General features: G+C 46.2%; 1 protein-coding gene across 1 annotated transcript in view; it reads right to left on the bottom strand.

Moving 5' to 3' along the window:
• tmie (transmembrane inner ear) overlaps positions 1 to 19,373 on the bottom strand; it is a 35,809-nt gene that overhangs the window by 8,142 nt on the left and 8,294 nt on the right. The window lies entirely within an intron of this gene.

The following is a 19,373-nucleotide window of genomic DNA, read 5'->3' as shown; positions in this document are numbered from 1 at the left end:
TGACAAAAGAATAGCCGCAGGTGACAAAAAAAAAACCACGGGCGACATAAGAATAGCCGTGGGTGACAAAAGAATAGCCTCGCAACAAAAGAATAGCCATGGGTGACAAAAGAATAGCCGCGGGCGACAAAAAAATAGCCGCGGGCGACAAAAGAATAGCCTCGGGTGACAAAAGAATAGCCTCGGGTGACAAAAGAATAGCCGTGGGCGACAAAAGAATAGCCTCGGGTGACAAAAGAATAGCCGCGGGCGACAAAAGAATAGCATCGCAACAAAAGAATAGCAGCAGGCGTCAAAAGAATAGTCGCGGGCGACAATTTTACGCGCAGCATTTTCGCTGTTTCACGACAGATTCGCTCATGACTAGAGAACAGTCATGTGATGATTCTCTGTTCAGTTCTAAGCAGAGCAAATCACGAGTCTTTCCTCTTCTCACTAACTTCATTTTCAGCCAGTCGGCCGGATTGAACAGCAGGTGGCGCTGCTGTTTCTCTTTCGTTATATTATTATAGTGGTGTAAAACTGCTAATATCTTGAAAAAGGCAATAAATAATTACCGTACATTATAAAAGCGCTGAAAAGTGAGGGCTTAGGTTTCCTTTAAGCAATAATAAAGAAGTAAACATTTTGGCACCGCTCCCGGCACACACTGAGCAGTCTATTGAATGAAACAAGGGAGGGTTCCTGTGTATAATTAGCTGGGTCACCGATCGTTCAGTTTTGGAGCTCAGCTCTCTTTATGGCGGATTTATTTTTGGAAACCCATTAAAAGATGTAACGGCGCGTGTGTGCGGAATTTCATTTAGCGCCGACAGATGTTTCACTTCCAAAGCATCAAAACAAGGAAAAAAATGAATTCCCTCCCTGTCTCCTTCTCTGCCTAAAAATAACATGTAATTTATTTCATTCTGTATAACGACATGTTCTGAATGAACGGGGGACAATCACCTGCGCCATTTTCCCTCCCCCCCCCCCATATTCATTGTATTATATTTCTGCATCTTCTCCTTCTGTTACTGAATGAGCTGCTGTGTTTGGCACAAATAAGCACTCACCCCAAATCCCCCCCTAACTGGCCTTCAGGCTGGGCCCCCTTAGCCCATAACAAGGTTACAGATATATAGAAACATTGGGGTAACAGTCACCCCGCTATAGTTCCAGGGGTACCCAGGGCACAAATAAGCACTCACCCCAAATCTCCCCCTAACTGGCCTTCAGGCTGGGCCCCCTTAGCCCATAACAAGGTTACAGATATATAGAAACATTGGGGTAACAGTCACCCTGTTATAGTTCCAGGGGTACCCAGGGCACAAATAAGCACTCACCCCAAATCCCCCCCTAACTGGCCTTCAGGCTGGGTCCCCTTAGCCCATAACAAGGTTACAGATATATAGAAACATTGGGGTAACAGTCACCCCGCTATAGTTCCAGGGGTACCCAGGGCACAAATAAGCACTCACCCCAAATCCCCCCCTAACTGGCCTTCAGGCTGGGCCCCCTTAGCCCATAACAAGGTTACAGATATATAGAAACATTGGGGTAACAGTCACCCTGCTATAGTTCCAGGGGTACCCAGGGCACAAATAAGCACTCACCCCAAATCCCCCCTAACTGGCCTTCAGGCTGGGCCCCCTTAGCCCATAACAAGGTTACAGATATATAGAAACATTGGGGTAACAGTCACCCCGCTATAGTTCCAGGGGTACCCAGGGCACAAATAAGCACCCACCCCAAATCCCCCCCTAACTGGCCTTCAGGCTGGGCCCCCTTAGCCCATAACAAGGTTACAGATATATAGAAACATTGGGGTAACAGTCACCCTGCTATAGTTCCAGGGGTACCCAGGGCACAAATAAGCACTCACCCCAAATTCCCCCTAACTGGCCTTCAGGCTGGGCCCCCTTAGCCCATAACAAGGTTACAGATATATCGGAGGTTATATAATAAAAGGTGCAAAGTTTCCTATAGGTCTAATCACCTATAGCAGCCAATCAGCAGGTAGCATTTAACGGTCACCTGTTTAAAAGCAAATATATTATTGTGTTACAGCACACGGGGAAAAACTGTGACTTTTATTACAGAATCACGGTGATTTAAAGGTGTTATTATTGTACAGTAACTATTTCAATCAGAATGATAAGAATGGTAAGTAAAAGGCTAAAGAATATAAGAGGCAAAATATTATTTTAATTAAATGAGATCAAATGTAAATCATTCAGACAATAAACATGAAGTTCCAGTTCAGCAGCCGCCAGCGCTTAATTCCCTGGGACAGATACAAACATGCAGTTTCTATGGCAGGAATCCTTGTGTGTCGCTGCCCCCTAGTGGTGCGAGAGAACAAGAACATTCTCATGGGACACAGGATTAACCAGACCCCTACCTCTACTGATATTTCTTAGCGTAAATGGCTATAAATGCATATGTGTATTTCTCAGTTATTGGCGGAATGATCTATAGAAATATATATTTACCCATATCCTCATATCCCCAAACTCCAGAAAAATACACAAGCCAACAGCTAACTACAGTACCGGGCATCTCACAATACTAGGGGTCTCTCAGTACTGGGCATCTCATAGCACTAGGGGTCTCTCAGTACCAGGCATGTCTCAGTACTGGGCATCTCATAGCACTAGGGGTCTCTCAGTACCAGGCATGTCTCAGTACTGGGCATCTCATAGCACTAGGGGTCTCTCAGTACCAGGCATGTCTCAGTACCGGGCATCTCATATCACTAGGGGTCTCTCAGTACCAGGCATGTCTCAGTACTGGGCATCTCATAGCACTAGGGGTCTCTCAGTACCAGGCATGTCTCAGTACTGGGCATCTCATAGCACTAGGGGTCTCTCAGTACCAGGCATGTCTCAGTACCGGGCATCTCATATCACTAGGGGTCTCTCAGTACCAGGCATGTCTCAGTACCGGGCATCTCATAGCACTAGGGGTCTCTCAGTACCAGGCATGTCTCAGTACTGGGCATCTCATAGCACTAGGGGTCTCTCAGTACCAGGCATGTCTCAGTACCGGGCATCTCATAGCACTAGGGGTCTCTCAGTACCAGGCATGTCTCAGTACTGGGCATCTCATAGCACTAGGGGTCTCTCAGTACCAGGCATGTCTCAGTACTGGGCATCTCATAGCACTAGGGGTCTCTCAGTGCCCTTAGATAAGAAGCCAATATAAGGACAAGACATGGGAAAGAGAATTACAAGCATTCATAATAATGAAAGCAAGCATCTGATTGGTTATTATTACTTCAGTCTCCTTGGTGATGTTAAGAGTCATCTGAGGATCCCTGTGTGTGAGCTGTTCCCCCCTTACAATCATCACTAGCCTTGGCTGAGGGAGGGGGCAAGTCGTACACGTCGCCTTTACTCCCTTACATTACAATCCAGGTTCAAGCTTCAGCCCCCAAGTCACAAGTATAAACTGCCGAACAGAAGCAGAAGCATTAGGGTTACTCCAAAGCACAAGAAGAAGAAAAATGTTCCAACAACAGCAATGCCAAGAGGCTATTGGCCACCCAGGGCTCACCTGCACCATCTGAGGTGACTTCAACCTGCCCGTACCCTTAAATCTTGAGGTGATAACCAACTAGGTCCCTCACCCCAATACCCCGACACTCTCATTATTCCTCCTCACCTCTCTCAGGGTCACCTTCCCAGCTTGACTTTCTCTTTGGGAGTATTTTATTCCATGCTCTCCGCACTCCTACCAAGTGGTCCACCGGGGGTCACCTGGCTTGAAGGAACCCAACTGACCCTCCCTAAGGGCTGGGCCTAGGCACCAGGAGGAGCTACACTAAACATGTCCCCCGAGCACCATACCCACTTCTTGAGGCTTAAGGTTCTAGTCTAGTCATAATTGATCTTTTATTGGGGTTCCTCTTCCACCACTTCCACTATATAATAGTATTTTCCCATTCAAAAAGACAAAGGAGTCTTATAGTGACATATACTGGGTAAGTAGAGGAGGGAGCCAATGGGAAAGATCTAAAAGGGCAATAAAAGGGAGAGTAAAACTTGAAAAGGGATGAAAAGGAGGAAAGCAAATGGCACCATGGGGGCGGGGAGTTGGCATGCTGGGGTGGGGAGTGGGCGTGTCAGAGGCGGGGAGTCTGTGGGGAGGTGCTGGTCGGAATGAGGAGGTTGGATTGGCTAAAAGTAATAGCTGCAGGGGGGGGAATGTGGGGGAATTACCAGCACTTATATTGTTGGTAAATTTGTAATACCGGCCCCCGGCTCTAACAGGTGATTTACCGACCGGTTGTGACCATAGATATGGGGTGGGGGGGCAGCAAGGCATCTCAGCCATCTTGGCTACATTCTGGCTTGGTAGAAGGAATGCACCTATTTTCTATATAACAATACCGCTTTGTACATTTCAGGGGCCGACTATAACCACCAACATGAACTTTGTAGGCTTTATGGCAACAGGGAGGGGCCATACTCCTGATACCAGGCCATGGCTTATAGTTCTCTTAAAGGGGCTGTTCACCTTCAGGTTAACTTTTAGTATGTCATAGAATGTCATATTCTTAGTAACTTTTCAATTGGTCTTCATTTTTTGTTTTTTTATCCTTTTTGAATTATTTGCCTTCTTCTTCTGCCTCTTTCCAGCTTTCCAATGGGGGGGTCACTGACCCCGGGAGCCAAAAACACTATTACTTTGTGCGGCTCCAGTTTTATTGTTATTGGTACTTTTTATTCCTTATCTTTCTATGTATGGCCTCCTCTATTACTACTCCACTTTCTCTTTCAAATCACTGCCTGGTTGCTAGGTTAAACTGGACCCTAGCAACCAGAGGGCTGCTGAAATCCCAAACTGGAGAGCTGCGGAACAAAAAGCTAAAGGCCTAGACAGACACTCTCAATTGGAGCCTTATAAGACACAGAGCAGGGTCCATTACCTTTTACTGGAAAGGGCTCTTTTTCCATTACAGCACTGCTGCCTGGAAGGCCTTTGACTAATTAAACTAAGAGTCTGGCTGAGAACACTGACCAACATAAACTTTCCAAACATACAAATAAATGGAACGTGTGCCCTTTAATGCAGCTTGTATGCAATGTAATATACCTGGAATTATTATTATTATTATGATTATTACTCCGGCAGAATCCCTGTAAGCCCCCCGGGGGATTCCCTGCCTCGCAGCCAGTCGGGGAACACGGGGCTCCGGGTACAGTCAGGCCTTTGTGCGCCGCTGCCAAGGGAACATATTTCAGAGGTTGCTCATGGTTGGAATTGCGGCCTGGGGTCGGCCGGAGACAGGTAAGCTCTGTTGTACGGGGAGAGATTGCGGTTCGGCACGGCGGCCGGCGCTTTTACTGGTTACATATTTCTGCCGCTGACATTTGGGAGGAAAAAGAAAATATTTCAGTGAATGTGATTTTCAAGAATCTTCATGGCTTTAAAGGGGAAGCTAAAGCTAGAATTGCCTTCGATGCAGTGACGAGCCAACCTGCCGCGTTTCGCTTCACCCAAAAAAAATGTGAAACTGCTGAAAAATTTGTAAAAAATTCCCGAAATGCGGCTACCGCATGTCACAAGATTTTTTTTTATGCCACTAGGGTTGGCGCCTCTCCTGCCCAGGGACTGTGGGGTGTGGCATCACTGGGGCAAGGTGTATGGTCACGGGGTGGGCTGGCCCGTCACGGGGGCGGTGCTATGGGGCAGCAATCAGCAACTACCCTATTGCAGTGTCAATCCTAGACAGCGGCGGACTGGGCCACCGGGGTACCGGGAAAAAACCTGGTGGGCCCCAGCAGCCCAGATCTGACCCCCGACGTGCCACAGGTAAGTTTCTTTCAGGAGCGCGAGGGGGTCAGAGGGTGTTGGGGGCCTCTGTGGGGGGGTGAAGACGGTGGCGGCCATTGGGGGGTGCAGGGTCCCCTGAGGCAGAAACCCAGGTGGGCCCTGCACCCCCAAGTCCGACTCTGATCCTAGAGAATCCTGTCTGGTTTTCCAAATTGCCCCCAGTAGCCCCCCATCTTCTTTTCTGCTGATTCCCGGCACATACTCTGTGCTGCTGCCACTTACTGAGCTTAGGGGCCCACTCACTATATACTGTATATATACACTATAAATGTCACAGTATAACCTGAGCTTAGGGGCCCACTCACTATATACTGTATATATACAATATAAATGTCACAGTATAACCTGAGCTTAGGGGCCCACTCACTATATACTGTATATATACACTATAAATGTCACAGTATAACCTGAGCTTAGGGGCCCACTCACTATATACTGTATATATACACTATAAATGTCACAGTATAACCTGAGCTTAGGGGCCCACTCACTATATACTGTATATATACAATATAAATGTCACAGTATAACCTGAGCTTAGTGGCCCACTCACTATATACTGTATATATACACTATAAATGTCACAGTATAACCTGAGCTTAGGGGCCCACTCACTATATACTGTATATATACACTATAAATGTCACAGTATAACCTGAGCTTAGGGGCCCACTCACTATATACTGTATATATACACTATAAATGTCACAGTATAACCTGAGCTTAGGGGCCCACTCACTATATACTGTATATATACACTATAAATGTCACAGTATAACCTGAGCTTAGGGGCCCACTCACTATATACTGTATATATACACTATAAATGTCACAGTATAACCTGAGCTTAGGGGCCCACTCACTATATACTGTATATATACACTATAAATGTCACAGTATAACCTGAGCTTAGGGGCCCACTCACTATATACTGTATATATACAATATAAATGTCACAGTATAACCTGAGCTTAGTGGCCCACTCACTATATACTGTATATATACACTATAAATGTCACAGTATAACCTGAGCTTAGGGGCCCACTCACTATATACTGTATATATACAATATAAATGTCACAGTATAACCTGAGCTTAGTGGCCCACTCACTATATACTGTATATATACAATATAAATGTCACAGTATAACCTGAGCTTAGGGACCCACTCACTATATACTGTATATATACACTATAAATGTCACAGTATAACCTGAGCTTAGGGGCCCACTCACTATATACTGTATATATACACTATAAATGTCACAGTATAACCTGAGCTTAGGGGCCCACTCACTATATACCGTATATATACACTATAAATGTCACAGTATAACCTGAGCTTAGGGGCCCACTCACTATATACTGTATATATACACTATAAATGTCACAGTATAACCTGAGCTTAGGGGCCCACTCACTATATACTGTATATATACACTATAAATGTCACAGTATAACCTGAGCTTAGGGACCCACTCACTATATACTGTATATATACAATATAAAATTCATGATACAAAGCCAGTTATTAATTCAAATTCTAATTACATGGCAGCATAGAAATCAGAGCAGTCTACATCAGCCCTGTAGCTTCAGCTTCTGTGCCTTTGGAATCTCCCTTTCTGTTTGATGATTTCCCCCAGCCCCCCCCCCCCAAGCTTAGCTCCCCAACAGCAGCCCACTGAGCACGTGCAGTGCCACTGACACACAAACGATGCCTAACAGGATCCAAGATGGGGAGCTGCTGGGGGCAGCCTGGGGGCCTGAATCTTTAGTCGTTTGGCTAGTGTAGTAAATTCAGTTTCCATTCATTTATAGGGTTACAGTTCTCCTTTAAATTGGTGCAAAAGGCAAATTTCTCATTTTAGAAGGCTATTTTATCTTTAATTCCTTTTCCATAACTTGGCTAAGGGAACATTCTACATACACGTAAAACTGACTGCCCAATTCCATTGGAATTTTTTTTCCCTTGTTCCGAGGGAGGCCAGGGGCCCAAACGCTAATAATAATTCCATTGGGCCGGGGTGTATGTTCCTCCATTCAGCCTGAGCTACCTCATTAGGTCTGTCAGTGCTGTCTCTATTAAGTTAGTAAATTATCTGAGGATCTCTTCCTGGAGGCTCAGTTAACGACCCTGTCTCGTTATTTAGTAGGAGTTAATTAATCCGGAGCTGAGGCTGTTCCAAGGGAAAGTCAGAATAGGGGTGGGCATATCTCTCTCTAGGTCGTGCCAATAGGGGGGGTTTCCCCGAGACATTGGGGCTTATAAAGAACAACAACTGTGGGTAGAAAGACTGTAGGGAAGCAGTGCTACAGGGTTCACCGAGGCAAGATGGCAGCAGTCAGTGGCCCAAGCTGTGGCCTTCAGTTGTTCAATATGGCTAGGGCCAAGCTGCACAGCCTGGTTTTCGGTAGGGCTGTCCGGATTTCCCGGACAGGAGAAGCAGCAAATATGGCCCCTGAGCTGTCACTGGTTCCATTAGTTGTAGATTAATCAAGACATACAAGTGGGCTCATTTACGTCTGTAAGCGCACTTTTGCAATTTATGCCTGTTTTTGCTAGTTTTCAAAATATTAGCAGTTTTTAGCTGCTTATATCATGAATGTGGGGAAAGCTGTTAACTGTGATCAGTATTCTGCTGCAGAAGTAAAATATTCCAGAACATAGTACTTTTGAATAGGGCTTTAAGAGACAGCTCACCACCAGTTCTGGTCCTGGATTAGTGTTCTGTTGCAGATACAGAATATTCCAGGACATCCACTGATTCGAACAGGGTTCCAATTTCTTCTTATTGGTGTTGAAACAACCTACTGGCATTAGGGAGATTATTATATTCCATACCCTTTACCAGCTTAGTTGCCCTTCTCTGGACCCTCTCTAACTCAATCATGTCCCGTTTGAGCACTGGAGACCAAAACTGAACAGCATATTCTAGATGGGGCCTTACCAGCGCTCTGTAAAGGGGAAGAATAACCCCCTCCTCCTGTGAATCTATACCCCGTTTAATACAGCTCAGTACCCTGTTTGCCCTTGCAGCTGCTGCCTGGCATTGCTTGCTACAACCAAGTTTATTATCTACAAGGACTCCAAGCTCCTTCTCCATTATGGATTTGCCTACTCATAATGCTTTTCTCCAGAACATAATTTTGAACCCCTAACAAGCCTTCAAATAACTTGCCCACCAATGCCCATTTAAATATAGGAATTCCATGAATTCCATCCAGTGTTCTATACTGATCCGATGCTTTGAGTGCCATGGAAACACTGGGATAAGTATCTTTATGGGAAATAAATGAGTCCCATCTAGCAAAATGTATTCCTGGTCATTGACTGTATATGGGAAGGCTCACAATGAATCTATAGACTTTGGTTTTATTCCAAAGCAAGTCCAAAAAAATTAAAGAATTTAGTGTTTTTTTGGATTTGCCTACTCATAATGCTTTTCTCCAGAACATTATTTTGAAGCCCTAGCAAGCCTTCAAATAACTTGCCCACCAATCCCCATTTAAATAAAGGAATTGCATCAACTTCCATCCAGTCCATAGGTACCATACCATCTGAATGAGTCAGAGAAGATTAGAAGTAAAGGCCTGGCTAAAACTGAACTAAGCTCTCTCAGTACCCATGGGTGTATTCTATTTTGCCATGGTGCCTTTTTTACATTAGTTTTGATCAAACTTGAATGTACCATATCCTGCCATATCCTGCCTGAACCACTGATTAGAATTAGCTAAGCCCTCTGTGTCCCTATCAGGTTGGTCTTGAAACTCTGACTCCTGAACTGTTGAAAAGAGCTGATTTTGCACATCATTTCTGCATCCTTTATAACCACATTATTACCATTATATAATGGAGCCACACTCTCAGCCTTTATTAAGAGATCCCTAGATCCAGTTTAGCAAGATTTCTGGTTGGCTCCTCAACAACCTAACTCAAGTTTATAAACTTGTTCCCTCCAATGCAGTCTTTACCAATGGAATTTGCTACCCCCCCTAGACTGAATATGAGGAGAGATTGATCCAACCACTTAGGGAAAGTCTTGGGTTGAGAGTATGCCATCAATAGAAGGAACGAGTCCAGCCAGAATTAGACACTTGAGATGGATGTGCCTCAGACAAGAGTGTTTAGTATCCATCGGGCTATAAAAATAAGACTTTCATAGAGCAATATAATTGGTCTGAGTTTGGGGGGATTTGCTGAAAACGACGACTGTTCGGTTCCCATGTTCCAGGCTAATTAATGTTCCAAAACCAAATGGATGTAGTATTTGCACTTCATGCTTCAATTTGTTTTCTTTCAAGCTCCGAGCCAGTCTGGCAACTTCTCTGACTGCAGTTTGACCTTTCCGTCTCGAAACTGAAATATAGTAAGTGGCCACAGGGGCATCACAAATTGTTTGTATTATTATTTGGCTGCCTCCAAAGAGTCGCCGCTGGAAAAGCAGCTCTTACATTATTTTCATTGGCTCTCATGGGTCTCCTGAAGAAAGTATCGCTTTGTTCCTCCAGCGTTCTATACTGATCCAATGCTTGGAGCGCCATGGAAACCCTGGGATAAGTCTCTTTATGGGAAATAAATGAGTCCTGTCTAGCAAAATGTATTCCTGGTCATTGACTGTATATGGGAAGGCTCTCAATGAATCTATAGGCTTTAGTTTTATTCCATAGCAAATTCGAAAAAAATGTAAGAATGTAGTGGTTTAAGCACAAGACACAGGCGAATGTGCACCAGAACCCATAAGGAGATGGAACTTACTTGGAACAGCTTAAGGTCAACATGGTTAGCTACCTCAAATCTACTATTCTTGGTGGAGCCAAGTGCTGCTCTTGCTAAGCTACCCTGACGGACTTGTATCTCTGAGGTGTTCTATGACAGGAGCTATAATTGTCACTACCTAAACTTCACTTATTCACTTCTTACTGGGTTCTTATGCTCCAGGTTCTCCAGCCACCCTTGGTAACAAGGAAACCAGGACTGCCTGAGCTAGTAGGAGAAGTAACCAAAGAGGTCCGTACACAAGAGTATAGATTAATACAAACGTTGGGGTAACAGTCATCCTGCTATCGTTCCAGGGGTATCCAGGGCACAAATAAGCACTCACCCCAAATCCCCCCCCTAACTGGCCTTCAGGCTGGGCCCCATTAGCCCATAACAAGGTTACAGATATATAGAAACATTGGGGTAACAGTCACCCTGCTATAGTTCCAGGGGTACCCAGGGCACAAATAAGCACCCACCCCAAATCCCCCCTAACTGGCCTTCAGGCTGGGCCCCCTTAGCCCATAACAAGGTTACAGATATATAGAAACATTGGGGTAACAGTCACCCTGCTATAGTTCCAGGGGTACCCAGGGCACAAATAAGCACTCACCCCAAATCCCCCCCTAACTGGCCTTCTGTCAGCGGGGGCCTCCGGCACCCACGGGAGAGGTGAAGTCAGGATCAAGGAGGAAGGCCGCTTCCAGCGAGTCCGAGCGAAGTACAGATGCAGGATAATCCAATAGAGAGGTCAGGTTCAGGCAAAGGTCACTAAAGGCAGGCAGCAAGGTTCAAGGTCAGGAACAGGCAAATAAACAGCAACAGGAAGCAGATAAGAATATTAGAGACCCAGGAACACAATAGGTATGTTGAGCTATACTCGGGCATTGAACCTGGGTCTCTGGCGTCCTTTTAAGTTTGAATTTGGCGCCATAGCACGTGACGTCATCGCGCCGGCGTCCCTGCGCCCACGTGGAGCCCTGGGCGCCGCCATCTTGGATTCGCCGCGCCGGGAGGAAGGACGCCGCCGCACAGGAGCAGGTAGGGAGCGTCGCCGATCCATGACAGTACCCCCCCCCCACGGGGGGCCACTGGACCACTAGGCCGAGGCTTCTGAGGAAATTGATCATGGAATGCCTTCACAAGACGAGGAGCATGTACATCAGAGTCTTTCTCCCAGGAGCATTCCTCAGGGCCGAATCCCTTCCATTGGACGAGGTATTGGAGTGATCCCCTGGAGAGCCTAGAATCTAGAATCTTCTCAACTTCGTACTCTTGCTGACCATCCACGAGGACGGCAGAAGGAGGGGACTGAGCAGAGGAGAAGTGATTGAGCACCACTGGTTTCAACAGGGAGACGTGGAACACGTTAGGAATCCGCATCTCTGGGGGAAGTTGTAGCCGGACTGCTACGGGATTGATCACCTCAGAGATGGAGAAGGGACCCAGGAACTTGGGACCCAGTTTCGGAGATGGTACCTTCAAGCGGATGTTCCTGGAAGAAAGCCAGACTTTTTCACCAACCTTGTATGGAGGGGAAGGCTTTCTCCGACGATCAGCGAAGGTCTTGTGTACCAAGGAACTCTTTTCCAAATTAGACTTGGTGGCAGCCCAGATAACAGACATGTGAGCCGCCAGGTCATCTGCAGCGGGAACTTCGGAGAGAAGCAAATCTTGAGGGAAGGCCAAAGGATGTTGACCATACACCGACAAGAAAGGAGATCTTCCAGTGGAGGAGTGACTGGCATTGTTGTGAGCGAACTCTGCCCACGGGAGTAAATCCGACCAGTCGTCTTGGCAAAGGGAAACATGGTTTCGCAGAAACTGTTCAAGAGCTTGGTTTACACGCTCTGCTGCCCCATTGGTCTGAGGATGATAGGCCGAGGAGAACTGAAGAGATACTCCCAGAGACTTGCACAAGGAGCGCCAAAATCTGGAAACAAACTGGGACCCTCTATCGGAGACAATTTCCACAGGGAAACCATGTAAACGAAAGATATGCTGTATGAAGAGATGAGCCAGTTCCACAGCCGAGGGGAGTTTCCTCAAGGGTATGAAGTGTGCCATCTTGCTGAAGCGGTCTATCACTACCCAAATGACAGTGTTACCACAGGAGGGCGGCAGCTCCACAATGAAGTCCATACCCAAATGCGTCCATGGGCGAGAGGGTATTGGCAATGGATGCAGAAGACCGCAGGGTCGAGAGTGGCTGGCTTTAGTGGTGGCACATACTGTACAAGCTGCGACAAAGTCTCGGACATCCTTGCGGATGGTCGGCCACCAAACTAGGCGTCGAAGAAGCTCAAGAGTTTTTTCAGAACCCGGATGGCCAGCTTGTTTGGAGCTATGAGTCTGCTGGAGAATAGGAAGGCGTAACTCGGGAGGTACAAATGCCATTCCTATAGGAGTATCGGAAGGAGCGGCAGACTGGCTTAGCAAAATTTGTTCAGCAAATTGGGGCAATACAGAGGCAATGATCCTGAAAGGAGGAATGATAGGCTCTTGCTCTATAGGTAGACGATCTTCGGGGGAGAAACTTCGAGACAGAGCGTCTGCCTTCCGATTTTTGGTCCCAGGACGATACGTCAGGACAAAATTGAAATGGGAGAAGAACAGCGACCACCTCGCCTGACGGGGATTCTGTCTTTTGAGAGACTGAAGAAATTCTAGGTTCTTATGATCAGTATAGATCGTGACTGGATGAGATGCTCCCTCTAAGAGGTGTCGCCATTCCTCGAGGGCGAGTTTGACAGCCAGGAGTTCACGATTCCCAATGTCGTAATTCTGCTCGGCGGAGGAAAACTTCTTGGAGAAGTATGCACATGGATGGAGCTTACCATCAGCAGAATGTCTCTGGGAAAGGATAGCACCTGCTCCTACATCAGAGGCGTCGACTTCAATAAAGAAGGGTAAATGAGGCTCAGGGTGTCGAAGAACAGAGGCCGAAATGAAGGCATCCTTCAGGGACTGGAAGGCTTCAAGGGCCACAGGAGGCCAACAATTGGGTCTCCCTCCTTTGCGGATGAGGGAAAGGATAGGAGCAATGCGGGAAGAAAAGCCTTTAATGAATTGGCGATAATAGTTCGCAAATCCTATAAACCTCTGGATTGCTTTAGTACTCTGGGGAAGTGGCCACTTCTGGATAGCAGATACTTTGGCAGGATCCATTTCGAAGCCCCTAGACGAGATAATGTAGCCCAGGAAGGAGATCTTTGGTACTTCGAAAGTGCATTTCTCCAACTTGGCGAAAAGGAAATTTTCTCTAAGGCGAGAAAGGGCTTCTTTGACTTGGGAGCGATGGGTCTCCAAATCTTGAGAGAAGATGAGGATGTCATCCAGGTACACGACAACAGACTTCCCCAGGAGGTCCCGAAAAATATCGTTAACGAACTCTTGGAAGACGGCTGGAGCGTTGCAGAGGCCGAAGGGCATCACGAGGTACTCGTAATGCCCATCACGGGTATTGAAAGCCGTCTTCCACTCATCGCCCTCTCGGATCCTGATGAGATTATAGGCCCCGCGGAGATCCAACTTAGAGAAAATCTTGGCCCCTTTAAGTTGGTCAAAAAGTTCAGAAATAAGGGGTAATGGATATCTGTTCTTAACAGTTATTTTATTGAGACCCCGGTAGTCTATACAGGGGCGGAGTCCACCGTCCTTCTTTTCAACAAAAAAGAAGCCAGCTCCTGCTGGGGAGGTAGAAGGACGGATAAATCCACGCTGGAGATTCTCAGAGATATACTCCTTCATGGCAGCCGTCTCTGCAGGGGATAAAGGATAGGTCCGCCCACGGGGTGGCATGGTTCCAGGAAGGAGATCAATAGGGCAGTCATACCGCCGATGCGGGGGAAGAAACTCTGCTGACTTTTTACAAAAAACATCAGAGAAGTCCCTGTAGACGGAGGGGAGAGCTGAAAAACTCGTAGAGGAGACTGTAACCCGCTGGAGTGGCTGAGGAATTAAACAATGTCTTTGGCAGTACTGACTCCAACGGGAGATTTGACCCGATGACCAGTCAATGGAGGGGTTATGGAGTCGTAGCCATGGCAACCCCAGCACAACAGGAGACGAAGGACATGGGATGATCAGGAATGACATCTTTTCCAGATGTAGTGCTCCAATCTGGACAGATAGTTCACCAGTGGTTAAAGTGATGGTGTCCGTGGAGAGAGGTCTGTCATCGATGGCGAAGACCCGAATAGGAGGAGTCACTGGAAAGAGGGAAATGCCAACCTTTTTTGCAAATGCCAAGTCCATAAAGTTTCCTGCAGCTCCGGAATCAAGGAAGGCTGAGACTGGAATTGCCTGGGAGGACAACCGGATCTGCACAGGAACATGAAATTGGTGAGATTGTTCCACTGACTTAGGAACAATACTACCAGCAAAAGAAACAACAGTCTTACTTGAAGCAGGAGTATTCCCCAGCTTGACAGGGCAGGAAACCGCTAAGTGGGATTGTCCGCCGCAGTACAGACATAGGCCGGAAAGGCGTCTCCGAAGCTTCTCTTGTGCGGATAGTCGAGCCTTCCCAAGTTGCATGGGTTCCTCCGAAGAGGAAGTGGTAAACTGCGGAGAAGGCGGGGGTATCATAGGGTTCTGGAAGCGCGGAGCCAGGACTGGATGACACTTTTTACTCCGCTCTTTATCAGCCTGATGTTCTTTAAGGCGAGTGTCCACCTTAATAGCGAGAGCAATCAAATCTTCAAGGGAGTCAGGTAGATCTCTGGATACCAGGTCATCCTTCAGACGGGACGATAGGCCTTGGTAGAAGACTGCCTTATACGCCTCTTCATTCCAGGAAGTTTCCGCCATGAGGGTTCTAAAGTCTATGGCATACTCACTGGCACCGAGACTGCCCTGTCGGATTTGCAGCAGGCGTGAAGAGGCAGTAGCGACCCGACCAGGGGCATCAAAGATGGTTCTGAACATCTGTAGAAATTCCTTCACATCAAATGTCAGGGGTGACTGGCTCTCCCAGAGAGAAGTTGCCCATTCCAGTGGTTTGCCCTCCAGACGAGACATAACGTAGCCCACCTTTGCTCGCTCACAGGAGAATTGGGAAGGTTGGAACTCAAACTGAATCTGGCATTGAGTCACGAATCCCCTGCAGGCCTGCGGATTGCCACTGTAGCGCGGAGGAGGAGGTATTCGTGGCTCACGAGCTGACAACATTGCTGGCAGAGGAACCACCACAGCAGGAGGAATTTCCGCGACAGCGGGAGTAGCGGGCAAACGGGACAAAATGGAATCAAGTACTTGCCCAATTCTGACTTGCTGGGATTCATATGCCTCCATACGGGACGCCAGCCCGCGAAGGGCTCTTCCGACGTCCGGTACCGCTTCCTCGGGATCCATGGCCCGAGTATAATGTCAGCGGGGGCCTCCGGCACCCACGGGAGAGGTGAAGTCAGGATCAAGGAGGAAGGCCGCTTCCAGCGAGTCCGAGCGAAGTACAGATGCAGGATAATCCAATAGAGAGGTCAGGTTCAGGCAAAGGTCACTAAAGGCAGGCAGCAAGGTTCAAGGTCAGGAACAGGCAAATAAACAGCAACAGGAAGCAGATAAGAATATTAGAGACCCAGGAACACAATAGGTATGTTGAGCTATACTCGGGCATTGAACCTGGGTCTCTGGCGTCCTTTTAAGTTTGAATTTGGCGCCATAGCGCGTGACGTCATCGCGCCGGCGTCCCTGCGCCCACGTGGAGCCCTGGGCGCCGCCATCTTGGATTCGCCGCGCCGGGAGGAAGGACGCCGCCGCACAGGAGCAGGTAGAGAGCGTCGCCGATCCATGACACCTTCAGGCTGGGCCCCCTTAGCCCATAACAAGGTTACAGATATATAGAAATATTGGGGTAACAGTCACCCCGCTATAGTTCCAGGGGTACCCAGGGCACAAATAAGCACTCACCCCAAATCCCCCCTAACTGGCCTTCAGGCTGGGCCCCCTTAGCCCATAACAAGGTTACAGATATATAGAAACATTGGGGTAACAGTCACCCTGCTATAGTTCCAGGGGTACCCAGGGCACAAATAAGCACTCACCCCAAATCCCCCCCTAACTGGCCTTCAGGCTGGGCCCCCTTAGCCCATAACAAGGTTACAGATATATAGAAACATTGGGGTAACAGTCACCCTGCTATAGTTCCAGGGGTACCCAGGGCACAAATAAGCACTCACCCCAAATCCCCCCCTAACTGGCCTTCAGGCTGGGCCCCCTTAGCCCATAACAAGGTTACAGATATATAGAAACATTGGGGTAACAGTCACCCCGCTATAGTTCCAGGGGTACCCAGGGCACAATAAGCCCAAATTTCACTATTCACTTCTCTCCGTACCCCTCAATAATTAGAATAAAAGTAGTTTACTGTAAGCAGATATATAGACAATGTTACTTGCACTTAGCATGACACCATTTCAGTAAATAAGCCAAGTTTTCTCTAAACTATAACAAAATTCATTTTATTTGCAGTTCCTGGTATTTGAAACCCACTTACAAACTAAGTTTTCCATTTCTAGATAAACACAGATTCATTGCATTTCCCCGAGTCTGTTTCTTATCATTCTGGTAAACTGAAATTTTCTGTTCTCTTTTTATAGTTGTTCGACGAGGTTAAAACAGAATTATATGGCTTTTAGTTCTAATTCCTTAGGACATTTACAATTATTTCGTATTTTAGCAAATTCCAGGGCCATACGGGAGCATTAGCCTTGCCGCAATACCAAGAAATGACAGTATAGAGACTGCTGTTATGGAAACAGAGTACTGTATTATGTGATTATATTTCCTGTCGCCAATATTGTATATTCAGACAAGAGGCTTTATGGCTTGGGTGCAGGGCCCTTACTCCTCTGGGAGCTGGTTAGCAATTACACTTAAAAAAAGACATTTTAGTATAAAAATACAATTTACAATTCTGTACAGGTATGGGATCCCTTATTTGGAAACCCATTATCCAGAAAGTTCCGAATCATGAAAAGGCCATCTTCCATAGACTCCATTATAAGCAAAAACTTCTAATTTTTAAATTTTTAATTTTTCTCTGTAATAATGAAACAGTACCTGTACCTGATCCCAACTAAGATATAATTACCCCTTATTGGGGCAGAACAGCCCTATTGGGTTTATTTAATGGTTAAATGATTCCCTTTTCTCTGTAATAATAAAACAGTACCTGTACTTGATCCCAACTAAGATATAATTACCCCTTATTGGGGGCAGAACAGCCCTATTGGGTTTATTTAATGGTTAAATGATTCCCTTTTCTCTGTAATAATAAAACAGTACCTGTACTTGATCCCAACTAAGATATAATTACCCCTTATTGGGGGCAGAACAGCCCTATTGGGTTTATTTAATGGTTAAATGATTCCCTTTTCTCTGTAATAATAAAACAGTACCTGTACTTGATCCCAACTAAGATATAATTACCCCTTATTGGGGCAGAACAGTCCTATTGGGTTTATTTAATGGTTAAATGATTCCCTTTTCTCTGTAATAATAAAACAGTCCCTGTACTTGATCCCAACTAAGATATAATTACCCCTTATTGGGGGCAGAACAATACTATTAGGTTTATTTAATGGTTAAATGATTCCATGATTTACATGATTTTTAGCAGACTTAAGCTATGGAGATCCAAATTACGGAAAGATCTCTTATCTGGAATACCCCAGATCCCTAGCATTCTGGATAACAGGTCCCATAGCTGTACTTGGAAATAATTTAAAATTAGAAATATGTAATTCTGTAGCTATTGGGGCATTTACTGGGGGCTTCAATGCAAGTTTTAGCTACACCAATGATTCCCAACCCCCCAACCAGTGGCTCAGGGGCAACATGTTGCTCACTAACCTTTTGGATGTTGCCCCCCTGACCTCAATGCAACAGAACACCAGTGGGATGAATTGGTACATGGGCTGTGAACCAGGACTAATCCCCAACAGTGGCCAATTTCATTAATGCCCTTATGGGTGAATAGAAGCAAATCCCACCAACAATGTTCCAGCATCTAGTGGGAAGGTTTCCAAAAGAGTAGGGACAGTTATAGCAGAAAAGGGATACTCCATACTAATCACCTTTAATCAGGCAGGTGTTTAGATACTTTTGGCATGTAGTATAGACCGTAAAGTAGTGATCCCCAACCAGTGGCTCAGGGCAACATGTTGCTGCCCAACCCCTTGGGTGTTGCTCTCAGTGCCCCCAAACCAGGTAGTTATTTTTGAATTCCTGACTTGGGGGCAAGTTTTAGTTGAATAAAAACAAGATTTCCTACCAAATAAAGCCCCTGTAAGCTGATAGGGTGCATAGATGCCCCTAATAGCCAATCACAGCCCTTATTTGGCTCCTCCATGAACTTTTATGGTGCTTGTGTTGCTCTCCGAGTCTTGACTGTGGCTCGCGAGTAAGAAAGGTTGGGGACCCCTGCCATAAAGGGAGAGAATGAAACACAAAATGGAGTTCACCAACATCTGGGTCTAACTTTCACAAAATAACAGAATTGCAAAAAATTCTGCAGTCACTTAAGTAGGGCTAAATCTGTGAGCGACTGGCTGAGGAATAACAAAACCTAGAGACCAGAGACCATGGGGCAGATTTATCAAATCACGAATTCGAATCCCGAATAGAAAAAATTCGGATTGGATACAATAATTTCTGAAGATCGCAAATATCACGAAAATGCTTACCAAAAAATTGTATTAGTCATGATAATATTGTATTGGCGATCCGAAAGTCACAAGATTTTCGTACCGAACAATTGTAAAGAGCGGGAAAACCTTTCCGATTTTTT

The sequence above is a fragment of the Xenopus tropicalis genome, chromosome 6 (genome assembly GCF_000004195.4).
Source record: "Xenopus tropicalis strain Nigerian chromosome 6, UCB_Xtro_10.0, whole genome shotgun sequence".
In the NCBI taxonomy this organism is placed as follows: Eukaryota; Metazoa; Chordata; class Amphibia; order Anura; family Pipidae; genus Xenopus; species Xenopus tropicalis.
This window is presented reverse-complemented; position numbering and strand designations above follow the sequence as displayed.